General features: G+C 34.4%; 1 protein-coding gene across 2 annotated transcripts in view; it reads left to right on the forward strand.

Moving 5' to 3' along the window:
* Positions 1–879: 879 nt before the first annotated feature.
* LOC6041118 (probable beta-hexosaminidase fdl) overlaps positions 880–20,223 on the forward strand; it is a 96,042-nt gene continuing 76,698 nt past the window's right edge. For both annotated transcript variants that reach the window (XM_038259382.1, XM_038259384.1), the window contains exon 1: positions 880–1,894. The gene's annotated coding sequence lies outside the window, so the exon portion shown is untranslated. The remainder of the gene's footprint in view (positions 1,895–20,223) is intronic.

The following is a 20,223-nucleotide window of genomic DNA, read 5'->3' on the forward strand; positions in this document are numbered from 1 at the left end:
ATGATCAGTCTTATTCTAAGTATCATCTGGTCTCGCATCTGGTGCTAAAACCTAAAAGAACATTTTTTAAAGAGATTTTAATAAAAAATATTACATGCCCTAAATGGCATTGGAAGACAAGCTGCAGGGTAGCGATGGGTAACTCTTCAATGGCGAAACTCCGAGCACCCGTCCATCTCAGATTGATCTGCATGGGTAGTGTGAATCCGGTTCGTGATTCCCGTGCTTTCCGCCATGAGAGGACCAGTCTCGGAAGCGCCGGATCCTTGACCAGACCAGTGGATGTTGGGGATGCGCAACGCCCGATGGTTTTCAATCATCCCTCCAGCAAGAAGACGAAGAACCGCCGTATGCCAAGATCCCGGTACGAACAAAGCACCGAAGACCAGATTTCCACAACCGGAACAAGCAATCGTAATCGTCTTCTTTGAATCTTCCCAGTTCCGGGAATACCCGGACCGAATCACTTTCTTTGCACTGGAGGAGCCATTAGTTTAGAAACTTTCGCAAAATAAATAAAAACATAAACAGCCTGCCTTGGCAACGGGTATTTTCGTCATCAATGTGATGAAACGGCACTGTGATGAAAAAATACTGTGATGAAAATAATTGCGCAAGACTCTAGTAAAGTGCAAAATGCGCAATAATTTAAAAACTAATTTTGCATGCAAAATTGTTTAAAAGAAATTTGTTTGCTTGAATTCCTATTAACCTTTTAACAACATTAGGTGCTCGATGGAAATACATGCCCTTCATATCGCAAAACACTTGTGGGTTTCACTAAATCACCCTAATAAAATAAATCAAACATGTTGTACTAAAAACACCTCCACCCACACCAAAACACAAAATCTGACGTTTCGCTTTGCGCGAGTTTCCCGCAATGTTTACCTTTTTTCCGCTCGAACAACTCGCAGGTTCTCTCCTCCATCACCCCGTCATCGTCACCCGAATCCGCGCACCGCGTTTTTTGCTTTCTTGCTTTATTTTTGGGTCGCGCTCGCCGTCGTCGTCGTCGATTCTCTCTTGCGTGTGGAAGAGCTAGTGACTGTGGCCACGGAGAAGCCCCCACTGGCAAGTGCCTGGCAGCAGCCAGAGTGTCAAACTTTGTGTGCTTGTTGTTGTTGTTCTGTGTGGCATCGATTCTTCCGTAGGAGTAAGTGGTCCCCTGGAGGAATTCTGGGAACGTCCCGGACTGCGGGCGGTGTTGCAGTTGCCTGAAGTAGGTCGTAGTGGCCGCGTTCCGTCCCAGTTGTCGCGCCCGAACCGTGTGTTACACAAGAAAGCAAATTTTGCATCATCAAAGAAAAGCGAATCGTTTTATGCAACGGGGTAAAATACGGATTGGCGAATCAGGGAAGCCGTGATTGACCGAGGAGAGCTTGGTGTTCTGTTGGGAAGTGTCTTTGGACGCGGGGATTTGCAGCAAAAAGAAAATTTCAAGAATTGTACCAGGGAAAAAGAGCAAATTTAGAGATTGTCCCCCTTCGTCCTCCCCATCTCAACAGGGGAAACGGCCAATAGCGTCGTCGTGTGTCCCCAAGTGAAGTGGTCCCCCCTCTTGCAGGAGGAATAAAAAGTCGGTCGAAGAAGAAACCAAAAAAAAAAAAAAAGGTCAGAGTAAAGCCAGTAAAAGTATCCATAATTAATTGCGTTTGGAAAGGATTGAATTTTTGACGCCAAACCGCAGCAGCAGCATCGGTTTTTGGCCACGATTCGACGGGGAGCTGAAAAAGCTGACTCAGGGGAGATTCATCTCGAGAGAAGAAACAAAAAAAAAAAGAAAGGAACCAGCAGACCGAAAACCGACGAAGCTGGTGAAATTTAAGTGTGGCTGCCGCTGAAGAATCTTGATTCGGAAGGAGTGTTGTGGCAGATTCAGCGGTCTCAGAAGGTAGGTAAAAATGGGGTTATTAAATCAATATTTTGTTGTCCGATTGTGGGCGAGAATGTTGAGGAAGGGGGCGATTTGTGGGGAGGACGAACGGCTCCGTCGACGGCGGGGGAGGCGTCGCGCCTCAAGGGTTTTCCGGTTTATGGTGTGATAGGGTTGGGCAGGGTGGCGACTTGGTTGAGTTGTCTTATATTCTTATATCAGCGCAGAAGTGCACTCAAAACGAATGTTCTAGTCTACATTCTTTTTGGGTAAAACATTAACCATTTTAGTATTCAACCTTATTCAATCTGCATTAGTTTGTACAGAATGTTAACTTACAAACATTAAAATTTTATCCAATTTGGTTGACCCAGTTACGAGTAATGTTGAAAAACGTAAAAACCTCTATTTTGCTCCGAACAGTAAGGGATAATGATTTTTCAGGTTTGAGTAAATTTTAGCTTTTGGCCAAAATCGCTGAAACTAATAAAACATTTTCATTCCGAAACATTTTCGAAGCTACAATTTTTAGCAAAAAGGGCTAAAAATATGGTGTCTTCGGAGAAGTTTTTCTAAATTTAATGAAGAGCTGTAAAAAATTGCATGACAAACTCATATTGGTCATTACAAAATTCCAAAAACATTTTTTTTTTAAGATCTCGGTTATTTTTGTTTATAATTTTGTTTATATGGCCATAAACATACCAGCAGCACTCTCATTTATGCCATTTACTGGCCAAAAAGATCAAATTCAATACGTTTTCAAAGCGCTTAAGACATGAAATTGCTTCCAACTACCGGCAACATGTTCTTTTGCACATTAGTTAGTCACTCAATTGAAAAATTATCCCGAAAAAGCAATAAATTAGCAAGCGCTATCCAAAAAACTAACGCACTGAGTCACTTGACGTTTATACCTATTTAAATCGAAGGCTGACGAAACCCGAGCAAGAAGCGAAGGCAAATAAAGAACAAAGGGTGGCCACCAACACTACCAGCAGCGCCTGTTGGAGTGAGCCAGTGATGCCAGGAAACTTTCTCTATACATGCCACGCACAGACACAAAAAAAAAAACATCGGAAGAAAAAGAACTACGCTGAAAATAGAAAAAGGGGCGTGACCCAGTGCATTCTCGGCAGATTAGAATACATTGGGAAATATATTTTTTTTAAATGCTTGTTAAACAAAAGAATAACTTTAAGTAAAAGTCAAATTGAACAGAAATGTTCACAAAAAGTTGCTTTACACGTTGGTGTACTATGTTTTAGTAAATTTCAAGAAAGCACTCCAGATTATCCAGCATCTTTCAAACACGACCGCCTTATTAGGCTTAAAATGGGTATATTTTCCCTAATTGGCCTCAACTTTTTAATATTCTATTGAAATGAATATTTTGTGTAAGGAGCAACTTTCTTGTACAATTATTCTAAAACAAAAAAAAATTACATTCATTTTACCCTTCCAGGCCTGAATTAACAAAAGTTGATGATGGGAAAATGGTTCTTATGACCATACGAAATTTAAAGGCTTGTTTTGGTAAATTTGATATTTGGGTCATCAGGCCTGAAAGGGTTAAAGTAGATTTTCAATTAATGTGCCGTGAAAAATCACTAGCCCTATTTATTAAATTCAGAATCGACACAAGATTTAACATCATACATAATCTGAAACGAAATCATCGAAATTTTAAGTTATTCATGGAGCCGAGCATAAATCATAAACAAAAATAAATATAAGGCGTGATCAGACAAATATCGTCTCGAAAAATGCCACCGGGACCGTCTGGGATCGAACCCAAGCCGACTTGGTGTGAGGCAACAATGCTTACTTCTACACCACGGGTTCCGGCGTGTTTTAATTCAAAAATCACCAAAAATATTTTTAAGAATCAATTTATGTCTTAATAAATGAGCAATTCTCTACAAAATAGTTTTTTTTTAAATTTAAGTTTTTGTACTTTTTAATCCGGCTGAAACTTTTATGGTGCTTTCGGTATGCCCAAAGAAGCCATTTTGCATCATTAGTTTGTCCATATAATTTTCCATGCAAATTTAGCAGCTCTCCGTACAAAAATGATGTATGAAAATTCAAAAATCTGTATCTTTTGAAGGTATTTTTTGATCGATTTGGTGTCTTCGGCAAAGTTGTAGGTATGCACTACACTGAAGAAAAAAAAATGATACACGGTAAATCATTTTTTGGTGATTTTTAATTTCACTTTATGTCACTTAAACTTGAATTGCAAAAAACGCTTTTTTAATTTTTTGAAATTTTCTACCAATTAACACGAAATCGGGAAAAGTTGCCCGACCCCTCTTCGATTTGCGTGAAACATTGTTCTAAGGGGTAACTATTGTCCCTGATTACGAACCGAGGTCCGTTTTTTGAAATCTCGTGACAGTGACAGTGCAGCCTGAAATGGTTTGATGGTGTACTCACAATTCCGAAAAAAAAACGTATTTTTCATCGAAAAAACACAAAAAAAAGTTTTTAAAAACTCTGTAATTTTTCGTTACCCGACTGTGAAATTTGTTGGAACATGTCATTTCAAGGGAAATTTAATGTACTTTTCGAATCTACATTGACCTAGAAGGTTCATTTTTTCATTTAGAACAAAATTTTGCATTTTAAAATTTCCTGTTTTTTTAACTTTGCAGGGTAATTTTTTAGAGTGTAACAATGTTCTACAAAGTTGTAGAGCAGACAATTACAAAACATAGGGGGTTTGCTTAAAAACATCACGAGTTATCGCGATTTTACGAAAACAAGTTTTGAAAAAGTTACTTTTTGCGTTTTTCTTTGTTTCGGCGTCCGTGTCTGTGAACGGCCATGATCAACGACGACCAACTTTTTCAAAACATTTTTTTTCGTAAAATCGCGATTACTCGTGATGGTTACAAGCAAACCCCCTATGTTTATATAATATATATGCATATCTTTTTTTTGTAATTGTCTGTTCTACAACTTTGTAGAACATTATTACACTCTAAAAAATAACGCTGCAAAGTTAGAAAAAATACGAAATTTAAAAATGAAAAATTTTGTTCTAAATGAAAAAATGACCCTTTTGGGTCAATGTAGATTCGAAAAGTACATTAAATTTCCCTCAAAATGACATGTTCCAACTTTTTTTTACAGTTGAGTAACGGAAAATGGGAGAGTTTTTAAAACTTTTTTAGTGTTTTTTTCGATGAAAAATACGTTTTTTCGGAATTCTGAGTACGCCATCAAATCGGGCGTCTAATTTTACATAAAAGTCCCTTTGACACTTAATTTCTATCTCATCGCCGTTTCAGACTGCAAATTATTGAAAAACACCTCTTTTTTTGCATGTTCAAAAAAGGAAGGGGTCGTACCGCCCCTCCGTCACGAGATATCAAATAAACGGATCTCGGATTCGTGATCAGGGACAACAGTTACCCCTTAGGACAAAGTTTCATGCAAATTGAAGAGGGGTCGGGACAACTGCTGTGTGAGTTACCCATATGTTTTAGGGGACATCAAATGCCTACTTTTCAGAAATTTCCAGAATGGGCAAAACATCTTTGACCAGGTTATGAATTTTTGAATCAATATTAATTTTTTCCAAAAAAAAAGAAAAAACAAAATATTTTTCGCAATTTTTTTTCAATTTCTTTTTTCGTTGTTAAATTGAATTTGCAATCAAAAAGTACTCATGTGAATTTTTGATAAAGTGCACCGTTTTCAAGTTAAAGCCTTTTCCAGGTAACTTTTTTGAAATTAGTCGGAGTAATTTTTTTTTAATTTGTGCCCAGTTTTGAAAAATTTTTTTTTTGAAAAGCTGAGAAAATTCTCTACATTATGCTTTTTGCACTTTGTTGATACGACCCTTAGTTGCTGAGATATTGCCATGCAAAGATTTAAAAACAGGAAAATTAATGTTTTCTTAGTATCACCCACACAACTCACAATTTTCTAATGAAGATATCTCAGCAACTAATGGTCCGATTTTCAATGTTTATAAATGAAACATTCGTGAAATTTTTCGATCTTATCGTAAAAAATATTTTCAAAAAAAAAATTCAAGACTCGTCTCGATTCAAAAAAAAAAAATTAAAATATTATTTTCCAGAGGCGACGCGTGGTCAAAATGTTTACCTGTTCAAACAATCTTTTCAGTAATTTTCATGTTTTTTAGCTCAATCATATTTAAAAAATATCTTTTATACGTAATAAAGAGAAATAAGATGATGTTAGCAATATTTTTGTGAGAATTGTTGATCACATGATTTTTATTGAAATAGTAACTCTTTCAAATTACAGCACTTATCATTCTTCAAGAAGTGTAAAATCGAAATACTTTTTTTTCTATAATGAGCTTGTTTTTTAAATAAAAAAAACTAAATCAAAACATGAGGCGTAATCCAACCACAGGTTTTTCCCTGGAGTTTTCTTAAGAATGACTTCTTTTATGTTCCTTTGGATTAGATTAGAGCAAAAATTATTCATTATTCTCAATTCTCACTAAGCAAACATTCCGGATGTTGACCATTCTAATCCTGAAATCACGTGCTCTAGTTTCCTGACCAAAACCATTAGGCCATACAAATTGTATTTTACGTTTCTCTTCAAAATTTCCCTAAAAAACTAGAGGAAAAAAATAAATATCGATGATTTTTTTTTTATTTAACAAAAACTCGTGCAATTGATTGAACGTTTAACGTTTATTTTTGCATTGATTTTCAAAATGGGATTTTTAAGCATATAACAAATTTTGAATTGATAGCCACAAATAAAAAATAACTGCCATAGTTAAGTATAAAACAATTTGTGATTTTTTGTTATTTTACTGCATCTCATATCTCAATATAAATCTACAAAAAATAAAAAAAAACATCACTTCAAACGATCAAAACTCAAGGATTCAAACCAAGTAGACATTATTTAAGCTTTATTTTGATTTTTTGTTTTTGGACAAACAACATGTAAAGGACATTATTGTATGCTTGGTAGGTTAAAGATTTTGTTCTATTTTCTTCCAAATTATTTTGCATATCTGTCGATGAACTTGCTTGCTCACTTTTAACTGAGCTATTTATTACTTAATTTCAGTTAAAAACGCTTTTTGGAAGCAACAAGCCGTTCTACTTTTTAAAACAATTAAAAAAGTTTTACAAAAATATTTGAGCGAACACGCCAAATCGTCTTGGAATCATGGAACAGCCAAGCACATTCGTATCCATAGAGCTCTCAATGAAAATCTAACGCGCACAGAAAATTCGTGTATGCGTATTCGTGTAATGCGTGTACGTACACGAAAAAGATTGAGATTAAATATTGTACCGGCCAGCAAAACAAATGGCGTGCTAGTGTGCGTGAGATCGGGCTTAGATAACTCTATTGTACACGCTGGACGGTATAAATGTGGTAGTTCAGGGTGTGCATGAAAGCATTTGGACAGTCGACATAAAGCGCGCGAGCCGAGATGCGAGCAGGGAGAGAGCAAAATCTGGAGTTTTCTCTCTCTCTTTGAACTTTGCTCTCTCCCTGCTTGCATCTCGGCTCGCGCGCTTTTATGTCACTGTGCAAAAGCTTTCATGCACACCCTAAACTACCACATTCATACCGTCCAGCGTGTACAATTAGGGGGGGTCTTTCTGTGTATTTTTGGATGCGTTGTATGGGAACTCGTCCATGGAGAAATCCGAACAGGTTTGGGAGAATTTTCATTGACGCTCTATGATATGAACGCGCTTGGCTGTTTCTTGATTCCAAGAAGAGTTGGCGTGTTCGTTCAATTATTTTGATGAACATTTTTTTAATTCTTTCTTCAGAAAGAAATCAAAATGATCACCTGTCCTATGAACAGGTTGAACAGGTGGACGCGACGCCTCTGTTATTTTCAAAAAGATCGGAAAATTTCACGAATGTTTCATATTGCTGGAGTTTTTTTTTTTGAAAATGTCCAATAAACCAAAGTTTTTGCTTTTTGGGTGTTTTTAAAACCGCCTTGAGTCAAGGGTATTAAAAACACCCAAAAATCAAAAACTGAAAATTTGGTTTATTGGACCTTTTTAAAAAAACTCCAGATTTAAACATTGAAAAATTGAACCATTACTTCCTGAGATATCTCTCAAACATCTATTTTTTTCTACTTTATGAGAAGGTTTGTACGACCTCGTATTTGTCGTTTTGATCAAGTCAATGTTAAAATTTCAAATTAAATATCAGCAAATGAGCAGTCACCCTGTCCGCCCCTTTTTCCCGGCTACTAACTGCAATTGGGGCGGCAGACCTGCAAATATATGTATAACGCTTAGCGCTCCAATGGGTCCCCCCCCCCTTTTGCCTCGCTGGAAACATGGGTTTGCCTTCTGGGTTGGGCTGTGGGGTGTGCATCCAGCGCTCGTGCTAAAAAAGGGTGAAAATTCTTCTAAACTATAATGCTGATGGACTGTGCGAGACGCTGCGACTGCAAGTGTTGCATCATATGGCCTCATTTTCAGGAGGGGAGGGGTGTACACTCTCTGGTATTCATTCTGATGTTTACCACAAACAGTGGCGTTGTTTGTTTTTGTACGGGTTCTCCTTTGGTGGCCACAAACCGTCCGGCTACTTGGAAGGGACGGTGAAGGTCCGTTAGGGGTCGTGCATAAACCACGTGGTCTCCTTAGGGGGGGGGAGGGGGTCCGAAATCCGACCGAAAAAAACCATGAAAAGCCATGGGGGGGAGGGAGGGGGGTCGACGGCTGACCACGTGGCCTTTAAAAAAAATCTTTTCATAAAAAACAAAAAAATACGCGCTTTAAATTTATTTATATGCTTACATTTTTTGTTACACTTCAAAACCATATAATTATTGTGTTTAAAATTATTACTTATATTTCAATGTCATAATATTTTCCAATTCAATATAGAATTATATATTTCAGCAGATTCATATCAATACTTTGAGCCTGTAATTGAATGTACACTTTTTAATACTCACGTAACTACGTTTTGCAAAAGTTTAAAAGCTGTTAAAAAATAAAGTGACAGTATCCAAAGTTAATATACCCTAAAAAATGCGTACCAAAATGCAAACACAATTTCATTTTTTTGTTGATGGTATCAAGTAGCTAAAAATGTGCTTGCAAATTTGCATTGAAAGTAGATGTAGTCTTCAATAGTTCTATTTTGGAACAACTTAAAAATAAATATTGCTGACAATTTTATAAGATTTTCGTAACAAGGCAAAAAGCTAAATATGTATTATAAATGAAGTGTCTAAAAATGATTCTCTGCGAAATTTTTTTTTCAAAATCTCAGATCTTAGCTAACTACCGTAGCTGGTCCTATAAGTGATCGAAGAATCTTAATCGAAAGATTTCCTTTTGACACTTAAATCAAACTCAAGATATCTTGTATCTCCTCTCTCATGCAATATTTTTTAAGTACAAAGAAACTAAAAACCCCAATTTCAGGATTATCGCGCAAAATTTCAGTTTCACTACCTCATTTGCAAGAGAAACGTCTAACATTAAAAAATAACCAGTAACGAAAAAACGAACGATACATACTTTAAGATTCACCAAAAAATTTGATGAACATTTTGGTCTAAAATATATTCCTTATTTCGTAGGTTACACAATTCGGATTGTTATATTACATAACATTACATAAAATACACGATTACTATCCATCGTCAAAGTTGTAGGTATTTTTTTAGTTTTTTTTATGTTGATAGGGACCATCTCTTGAGCCAAAGAGAAACATGGGCAAACATTTTAGATTTTTAGAGAAAAAAAAAACGAGCTTCAAGCAAACATTGTTTTTGTTTCTCAATTAATTTAAAGATAAAAAAATAGGGGCCCTTTCCTGAAAATATTAGTTTTTCTTTAAGCTGAGAAAATATAATATACCCTCAACTTCATATTTGAGATAAAACCACTCAAATATAAAGACAAATTAAAATAATTTAAGTTTAATTAATTTTCAAATGGCGATATCAATTTGTTAAATAAATTTCAATTCAATGCCGTCAAGATCAACATAAATAAAATTTATTTAAAATGATGGAACGGTACTTTCAACTCGCTGGTTCTCGGGCATAACTCAACCAACCGGGACATTTTTTTTGAGTGAATTATAAGGATGTCAAGATGATCCTTAAACTTTGCAGAACTCGATATGATCAAATCTGTAATTTATGCGATCAAAAACGTCGATCCAACTTTTGTTTGCTCTAGTAAAAAAATCGCTTGAAAATCCGCGGAGACAAGCCCGAAAACCTGTGAGTTGAAGTTACCGTTCCAACGTTTCAGGGAGGCTTTGGCATCCGTGTATATTGGATATGCGTTGGGTGTCCCAGTGTTAATAATTTAAAAGATATTGAAAAGATTGAAAAATTAACTCATTTAATATTTTTTTTGTATTTATTTTGAGGTAATAACTCCAACCAAAAGTTGGATCAAAAATCTTAAATCGTAGATAATTGCCTATTTAAACAACTGAAAAAAATGTAAAATAAATTCCAAATTTCAGTTCAATATTTTTTAAATTTATCAAAACACGTAGTCGATAGCAAAATCAATTTAAAGTAAGAGTAAGACTTAAACAATTTGAATGTCCATGACTAAAATAATGATTTTTAGCGCGTTGTCTACAACTTTTCCAAAGACACGAAATCGATTTTCGAGCAATTCTATACAAAATCGGTCTTTATTCCCAAATTTTATTTTTTGATTTTTTTAATCCGACTGAAACCTTTTTTGGTGCCCAAGCCATTTTGCATCATTAGTTTGTCCATATAATTTTCCATACAAATTTGGCAGGAATGAAAATTAAAAAATCTGTATCTTTTGAAGAAATTTTTGGTCGATTTGGTGTCTTCGGCAAAGTTATAGTTATGGATGAAAACTACACTGAAAAAAAATATAAATGGTAATTTACTTTGCTGATTTTTAATTTCACTTTTTGTCACTAAAACATGATTTGCAAAAAAACACTATTTTTATTTTTTTAAATTTTGCCAGCTTTTCAGAAATTTTCAGAACGGGCAAAAAAATCGTTGTTTGAGTTATGAATTTTTGAATCAATACTGATTAAAAAAAATCGAAATATTGACCGCAACTTAATTTCAATTTTATTTTTCGATGTAAAATCAAATTTGCAATCTAAAAGTACATTAGTGAAATTTTCATAAAGTGCACCGTTTTCAAGTTATAGCTATTTTTAGGTAACTTTTTTAAAATTAGTTGCAGTAATTAATTTAAAAAAATAGTGCCCAAGTTTTCCTAATTTTGAAAAAAAAAATTTGAAATGCTGAGAAAATTCTTTGTTGCTTTGTTTCTAAGATATTGCCATGCAAAGATTTTAAAACAGAAAAATGGATGTTTACTACCCAAACAACCCATAATTTTCTTATGTCGATATCTCAGCAACTAATGGTGCGATTTTCAATGTTTATAAATAAAACTTTAGTGAAATTTTCCGATCTTTTCGAAATCAATATTTTCAAAAAAAAATTAAGACTAACATTTCAAAAGGTCGTAATATTGAATGTTTGTCCCTGTCTCTGATTCTTGTATGGAGAAAAAATTAAACAGCTCGACTTTTTTGGACACACTGAATCATTGGAATCAATCATGCTTAATTGAAAAGAAAAGTTGCTTTAGTTTGGATTTTCGTGAATGTTTGGAATAAAATGAATATTAACTAGGAGCTTTCATAACTAGATATTTTCCTTAAAATAAAATGGAAATATTTTTTTCCTGAAGTTGAGAGTATTTTTTACTTTCTGTACCATTTCAATAAATTGTTATACTGTTATTATTTACCTTAAACATTGTGGTATCATACTTTTTTCACACTTTTAAGTGAATTTCTGTTTTTTTTATATATTATTAAATTGGTTTTAATGGTGTTACAGCACCTACACAAATTAAAATGTTTTCTGTTTGACCCAATGTCACCCCCTCTAAAGGGTGAGTTTGAGTTAATTTTAAAACGATTGGCATTTATGAACGGTGTGATTATACTAGCCATATTCTGGAAAAATGTTGGTAAATTCAGGAGCATTCCCCAACAATATTTATTTCGATATAATTTGAAATGTTTTTATTGTGTTAAAATAACAACAGTAATATCGTTTTTGACCAAAAGTCACCACCACTGACGGTACATCATTTGTGGATAAACATTTTTGAAATCTATACTTATTTTGTTTTTTAAAGATTTTTCACCTGGGAGGAGAAAGCCACGTGGCCATATAGGGGGTTGGCGTGAAACCACGAAAACCATGAGGGGGAGGGGGTCAAAAATTCTCCAAAAAAAAGGACACGTGGTTTATGCACGACCCCTTACTTGGTCCGGTGGAGCCGGATCTGGGAATTAGCGAGTGCAAACTTGAAGACGTCTTGTTCTAATTTTGGGAGCAATTACCCTGCTGTCTGACCTTGAACAGCACTGTTACTGTAAAGTGTTTCAGAGGGAATAATACTTATCAGTGCAGTGGGGAATTACACTACTAATTTTCTATCAGTTAGAATTCTTTGGAATTTGCATCCGCTATATTTGTGAGCATGAGCACTTTTGCGATAACGGTTGGTTTTCGCTCTTATTAAATATACATATAATAGCAAAAAAGTTCTTTCGAGACCGATTTGTAATGTTCGTGACAGAATTTATTTTGGTAGCGTTTATTTCTAACCAATTTTTCTTTTTTTTCCCGCTTCCTCCATCAAACAAAATTGTCAATCAACTAGCGGGGGTTGTTCACCTTTTCTTTTCATTTTTCCCTCCTCCCCCACACCTGGCTTCTAAATTTCACACATTTCGCGTACTCTGCCTCGTATAATTGGATGCTAATGACAACCGGGGCTGGAACTCCACCGGAAAGTCAGTCATGCAATCACAGGTTCCACTAAATAGAATAGAAAAAATGTGCTAAAAACCACATCGTTCACATAAGTAAACAGCTCGCTGCTGGTTAGAGTAAAACAGGAGAGAAGCACGAATAAAAAAAATGTTGCACGTTATTATTATCTTCTCAGACCGAAAAAAAGCGGGTCATTTTCCGCTCTTCGTTTTTTTTATGTTCCTTGCAACTCACAATAATGTATGGCACTTGAATGGGCAAAATTTCTACGCTTCATTTGACGCTTTTGTTTATGCTTTATAAAAAAAGAGTTGATAAATGAATTTAACCATCAAAATCAAAAAATCAAATTATTCGCTCTACAGCATTACCTTGGCGTTTTCGATTGCGAAAATCCTACTCGAAACTAGGTGTCCGTTGGCTTGATTGTTGAGGCAATTGCAAACCTCTTTTTACACCTCAGCTTCCATCCACCCCGGGATTCGAACTGACGACCTTTGGATTGTTAGTCCAACTGCCTACCAGCGACTCCACCGAGGCAGGACCCAGGGAGACGATTCCTACATCTGGACTGAGCTAACGACCTAACCCTCCAGGTTAGACCGGGGCCAACATTTACTTCCCCGTCCGACGGAAGGCGTGGTCAGACAAATCTCGTCTCGAAAAATGTCACCGGGATCGTCTGGAATCGAACCCAAGCCGACTGGGTGAGAGGCAACCACGCTTACCCCTACACCACGGTTCCCGCTGAGATACAGCGGCAATTTACAAAAAAAAAAAAAAACGGAAAAAGGAAAATTTAAGTTTCCAGATCTTTTCATTCCTCATGTCAAAAGAAGCCATTTTTGCCAAATTTCTATTTTTTAAATTTTATTATTTGATTAAAGAGAACTGTGAAAATCATTTTTAAATGAAAAATCAGTTTTGGAATCGAAAATTTCCTATCGCGTTTTGTGATAAAATGCACCGTTCACAAGTTTTACACTTTTTGCCATTTTTTCCAAATAATGTTTGTTTTTTTGTAATTTAAAAATACTTCATAAAGGAAAAGCACCCGTGAAAAAATATTTTTGAAAGGTTGAGAATCAAAAATTCCAGTCCAAATTTTTTAAAATTACGAAATTAATTGTTTTATCCGTCTCAATAAGAAACCCTTGACTTTTTGCCTTCCTCACCTTACTGAGGAAAGGCTATAAAATCACTCGAAAAATGAACTTCTTAATTTGACCTCGTAGACCCACCTTCACGTATACCTATCGACTCAGAATCAAATTCTGAGCAAATGTCTGTGTGTGTGTGTGTGTGTGTAGGGATGTGGGTCTGTGCACCAAAAAATATGCACTCGATTATCTCAGCACTGGCTTAACCGATTTGGACCGTTTTGGTCTCATTCGATTCGTCTTGGGGTCCCATAAGTCCCTATTGAAAATTATGAAGTTTAGTAAAGTACTTCAAAAGTTATGCTAAAAAAACGATTTTGGCGTATGTCCGGAAGATTGTAAAAAGGGTGGTTTTTGTAAGAAACCCTGTCATGTTATACATTTTCAGAAAGGTATTAAAAAGACCTTTCCAATGAGCCCAAAACATTGAAGATCTGATAACCCTATCAAAAGTTATTAGCACTTAAGTGTTATTTATACACTTTTTGGAGGCCGGATCTCAGATATTTCAATGAAAATGATGTCCGGGTCCATCATGCGACACATCGTTAGTTAGATAATCGAAAGACCTTTCAAATGAGCCTAAAACATCAAGGATCTGACAACCCTATTAAAAGTTATTGGCACTTAAGTGTTATTTATACACTTTTAGAGGTTTGATTTCAGATATTGTGATGTAAATATTGTCTGAATCTTCCATGCGAACTATCGTTGGATAGGTTTTTTTTATCAGACCTTGCCGATGAGCCAGAAATATTGATGGTCTGCGAACCATATCAAAAGAAATGAGTAATAAAGTTGATTTGTTAAACATGTTCAGGGGGAATGTTTCTATTTTTACTGAATGTATTGACTTTATGAATATGAGGAAGGCACCAACCACCTAAAGGTGGATTAAGTAACGTTTTTTGATTTTTTTTTATATACACAGAAAAAAAATCATGGAAAAACATCTGGGAAGGGGTACATCCTTTTTGTCAGAAAAAAGGTGTAATTTCACCTCTGAAAATGTGTAATTTTACCACTTTTCTGGTGTAATGTCACTTTTTCAGTCTAAATTGAGGTAAAATTACATCATAAAAGATGTAATATTCAACCTTTCAAAATTATAACTTCCAAATGTACATTATTTTTTTCTGTGTACACAGATAAAAAAAGTTTAATTTAGGAATGTAGAAAGTTTGGTAGGTTGAATATTACCTCTTTTTTTGAGTAATATTACATAAAAAATGTGTAAAAATGTGAACCTGATGAATATTTATCAAAAACTGATGAAAATTAATCATTTCTGAGGTAAAATTCATCATTTTTTTGACACAGAATTTGTCACCATTCCCTGATGAATATTACCATCATTTTTTTTATGTGTAAAAGAGTAGATAATTTCTAAAAAGCTTTTATTTTCTAACATTGATTATTTTTTTAAATTTAGTTCGAAAGTAGTTTTTTCAAAATTATGTAGCTCAGGTAGCTGATTTTGTACCATCTTCAATTTTAGCACATTAGATGTTCTTTTTTGTCCCATAAGGCCGATGCAAATATTTTTAAAAGTTTTTGTCCCTCGGCTCTGGCCGGAGTTGAGAAGGGGCAAAAACATAAAAAATATAAATATTAAAATAACATGCCATAGTTTCAACACTTGCATGGAAAAAGTGTTTTAAAATGTATTTTGCACTAATTCAGTTGTTTTGCAATAAAAGTTATCAAAAAATGTAAAATTTGACGAAAACAAAAATTTTAGCGAAAAAAAAACTTTAGCGATAGTAGTCATCAAAAATTTTCAAAAATTCAAAAGATTTTTAAATCAACCCAAACATGCTAAAAATGATTCTAAACGCAGGGGAATTCATTTAAAATTGATTTTAACTAATTGTACTTAAATTTTCATAAAAATATTGAAGTTTTTTGAAAAAAATATTTTTTTGCCCACCGATTTTTCGGGCCAACATTGAAGGGGGGGGGGACAAAAACTTTAAATAAAATTTGTACCAACCTAAAACAAGAAAACAAAATCTAAAATTTTGAAATACGATGTGTTGAGAATTCCAGTTTTAGGCAAAAAACAAACAAAAATTTGAATTTTTTCAGCATTAAATTGATCAGACAATACATTTTGTAGGCTTCTTTTGACATAGGCATACACAGAAAAAAAAATCATGGAGATATTACATCTGGAAAGGGGTACATCTTTTATGTCAGAAAAAAATTTGTAATTTTACCTCTGAAAATGTGTAAGTTTACCACTTTTCTGTTGTAATGCGCTTTTTCAGTCTAAATTGATGTAAAATTACATCAACCTTCCAAAATTACACCTTCCAAATTTACACAACTTTTTACTGTGTAGACACAGTTTCTTCCAAATCAGAAAAGACAAAAAAATCTCGAAAAACTATTGCAAAGTTGCTCCAAAGTGATCTGATTCTGTGTAACTCAGGATGGCGTTATGGACAGAAAAAAAAGTTAAATTTTAGAAGGTTGAAATTTTGGTTGGTTGAATATTACCTCTTTTAATAATTTTTTTTTAATTGAAAAATGTGTAAAAATTAGAACCTGGTGAAAATTCATCAGAAACTGATGAATTTCACCAATTCCTGATGTTATATTACACATGATTGTGAGTTGATATCAATATAATTCACATTTTAAACAAAACTTCTGGACCAAATTTATAAGAATTTGTTTGCATTTGAAATTTTTAACTTTACAGTGTGCAAGAATTTCAACTGTTTTTTTCTTTTTTTTTGTTAAGGTACTCTGATCCAAATTTATTTTTTTTCTTATTTTTGCACAGTTGGGCCAAACTCGCAGCTTATGGGACCTTTGTGGGCTTTTTTTGTTAAATGAGCTTAAAATGCTAACATTTCTGATTCTTCTAACTTTCTGACTTGAATGGCCACCCTGAATACACCAAACCGAATAAATTTTCCATTTTTGCCTAAATGTTTTATTTTGATGGCTTGAGACATCAAGAGGCATTTTTTAGATATTTTTGCCTTTTAAAATATACTTAAATTTAAAGTGATTGGAAACTATGTTTGTAATTTGTTATAGAGCAATTCCAGCTCAAATCAGGAATTTTTCTGGTACTTTTGTACCCGACCCTCTCCGATTTCAATGAAACTTTGTAGACATGTTATCCTAGGCCTATATAAGCCATTTTTGTGCATATGGAGCAAATAGTACTCGAGAATAACATTTGAGAAGGGCGTAAGGTATTTAAATATTTTTGTATTTTGTAATTTAAAAATTACTGTATCTCGAAGCCGTTGCGTCGTATCAAAAAGTGGTCAAAGACAAACTTGTAGGAAATTGGACGGGCTTTCTGAAAAAAAAAATACACTGAAACAAAAATACACGCCACATCTATGAGATTTTTTGATTTTTAAGTCTAAAACTTAAATTTGAAGGTGATGTCACGATTTTTTTTCGTTCAGCCTAAAATGTTACTAAAAGACTGACGAAAAATGCAGGATGGTATGTCTCTCCCAAAAAAATACAAACATCATTTACAAAAACTGTTATTTTGAAAAGTGGTCTAAACGTGGGAATCGACGTGGGAATCGATTCTCCAGACCATTGTACTATGTCCAATCCTTGGGAAGATACAGCGGTTTTAAAAATGAAAATGTTGAGAAAACGGGGTTTTTTTGTGGTTTTTGGCAATTTCTATATGACAGACTTGGTTTTTCAGTCTCGTAAATATTTTTACCGAAAAGCTCATCCGATTTCCCATAAGTTTGCCTTTGACAGCATTTTAATTGGATGTAAGGGCTTACAGATATAAGTTTAATTACATTGCTTATAACTGAAAATAGAATATATTTTTTCAGTATGGTAGAAACCAGGATAGTAAATTTGATTACGTAAATATAAAAACGATATAAATCAAAAAGCTGTCAAAGGCAAACTTATGGGAAATTGGACGAGCTTTCCGGTAAAAATATTTACGAGACTGAAAAACCAAGAATGTCATATAGAAAATGCCAAAACCCCGTTTTTTCAACATTTTTATTTTTAAAACCGCTGTATCTTCCCAAGGATTGGACATAGGACAATGGTCAATATGGAGACTTTTATGTAAAATTATCTGGGAAATCGATTCCCACTACCGGTTTTTAAAAATTTTGACGTTTAGACCACTTTAAAAATAAAACAGTTTTAGTAAATGATTTTTGTATTTTTTTGGGAGAGACATACCATCCTGCATTTTTCGTTAGTCTTTTGGTAACATCTTAGGGTATTTCCTCAAAAATTTTGAGCGAAAAAAATCGTAACATCACCTTCAAATTTAACTTTTAATCTTAAAAATTGAAAAATGACATAAAAGTGGCGTGTATTTTTGTTTCAGTGTATTTTTATCAGAAAGCCCGTCCAATTTCCCACAAGTTTGTCTTTGACCACTTTTTGATACGATGCAACGGCTTCGAGATACAGTAATTTTTAAATTGCAAAATACTAAAATATTTAAATACCTTACGCCCTTCTCAAATGTTATTCTCGAGTACTATTGGCTCCATATACACAAAAATGACTTATATAGGCCTAGGATAACATGTCTACAAAGTTTCATTGAAATCGGAGAGGGTCGGGTACAAAAGTACCAGAAAAAATCCTGATTTGAGCTGGAATTGCTCTATACACATTTAATCTTGCGACAGATGGGGTTTTAATTTAGTGAAATGCTTGAGATTGTTCGAAAATATAATTATTTTTTTCAGAGATAGATCAACAAAAACCTGCTCAAGTGATAAATGCTCAATTTTCAAGTTATTTTTCACAATGAGCATCTATGTTTTTCTGGACACTCAAGTGTTCGCCAACAATTCTACGACTGTTCAACTAATCTAATGCCAGGTGCAGCCACTCTATAGTACAGTCATACAACCATATGGAGGCAGGCATGGAAATCATCCGGCCGGTGCGCAAAGCAACAATAAGCCTACGTAGCTGCTCTAACTTGTGAATGAAACCGCAAACAGAGGATGAACCGCTTTATATCAATGGTGCGCGCATTTGAATTAGCCACGCCTGAGCGTTTAAATTCGAATTACCTGCAACTTAAAATGTAGATTTTTCACGGAGGGTTTTTCGTTGTGAACCCCAAAATTGATACGCTCATTTTTGTTCAATTGCCAAATTGCTTCAGTTTGTTATCGGTTTATAATGGGGTGGGAATTACCTGCCGCTTTGCTTTTGAGCTGATAAGGTTGTGGGTTTTGTGAGAATGCAAAAAAGGCAGGTAAAGTGAAAACCAACAATTTGACTGACTGTTGTTGGCAAATGGATCTGTTTGGGCACCGGAACCGGCGCTTGTTTGCACTACAAATTGTTTATTTATGTATCCACTCACGGTGACAGTATTTGTCGGCATGTCAGGTGGGTTGTTTGGGCAAGCAATCACAGAACGGTATTGTGCTTTTATGACGAAGTAATAATAGATTGTCACAAAATGCCATGATTGTTTTGAGTTTGTGCTGAAAATTGAAATGAACTTTATTACACAGTTAACAAATCGACGTTGTCGTGCTATCTTGTTGAACGTTGCTTTTTGACGTTCCGAGAAAAAAGCGTTTTAATGTTTGACCTTAAACATAACAAGCGCGTTTTGTTTGATTGACCATTCTGTACATTGTTCCGAAATTTGGTTTAAGGTAGTCGGGCATGTACGTGTGTCAAACACGTTCTGACCTTAAATCCCTTTGGCCAATTGTCGCACTTTCAGGGTCATTTTCAGGGTGTGTCAAAATAGCACTATAAGACACTATTACTCTACAAGTTTCAAACCTCTTTCATATGAATAGTGACAACAATGCAAAAGGTAAAAAAATGTAAAAAAAGCTGCACAAAATGGCGTTCTTAACTCAATTTGGCACGAAATGCACGTGCGACAAGATAGCACGACAACGACGAAATGCAACAATCGTTGGGTCAATTTTCGTTCTTTCAAAATCTTAATTAAATTTGTATGAAGTATCTTGCTATGAAAATAAAATTAAATAATGAAACATTTAGAGCTAGCTAACTTTTAAGTTTAATCAGCGAATAAAAAAGGAAAAAAAGGACGAATATTTACACATTGATTTCTGAAATTTATATTTAAATGTTTTTTTTTTTAAACACAGATTTAGAAACTAACAGTTTTCTAGTTTTAATTTAGTTTTTAATATAAAAAAATATTTTTGAAAAAAAAATCGTTTGGGAATTTACTACAGTTTTAAAATCGAAATGGTTTATTTTGTGTCATAAGGCTGGTACAAATTTTATTTAAAGTTTTTGTTAACACCCCCCTTGAAAGTTGGCCCGAAAATCGGGGGGCAAAAAAATATGTTTTCAAAAAACTACAAAATTTCAATGGCATTGTAAGTGCA

The sequence above is a fragment of the Culex quinquefasciatus genome, chromosome 3, assembly GCF_015732765.1.
Source record: "Culex quinquefasciatus strain JHB chromosome 3, VPISU_Cqui_1.0_pri_paternal, whole genome shotgun sequence".
Lineage (NCBI taxonomy): Eukaryota > Metazoa > Arthropoda > Insecta > Diptera > Culicidae > Culex > Culex quinquefasciatus.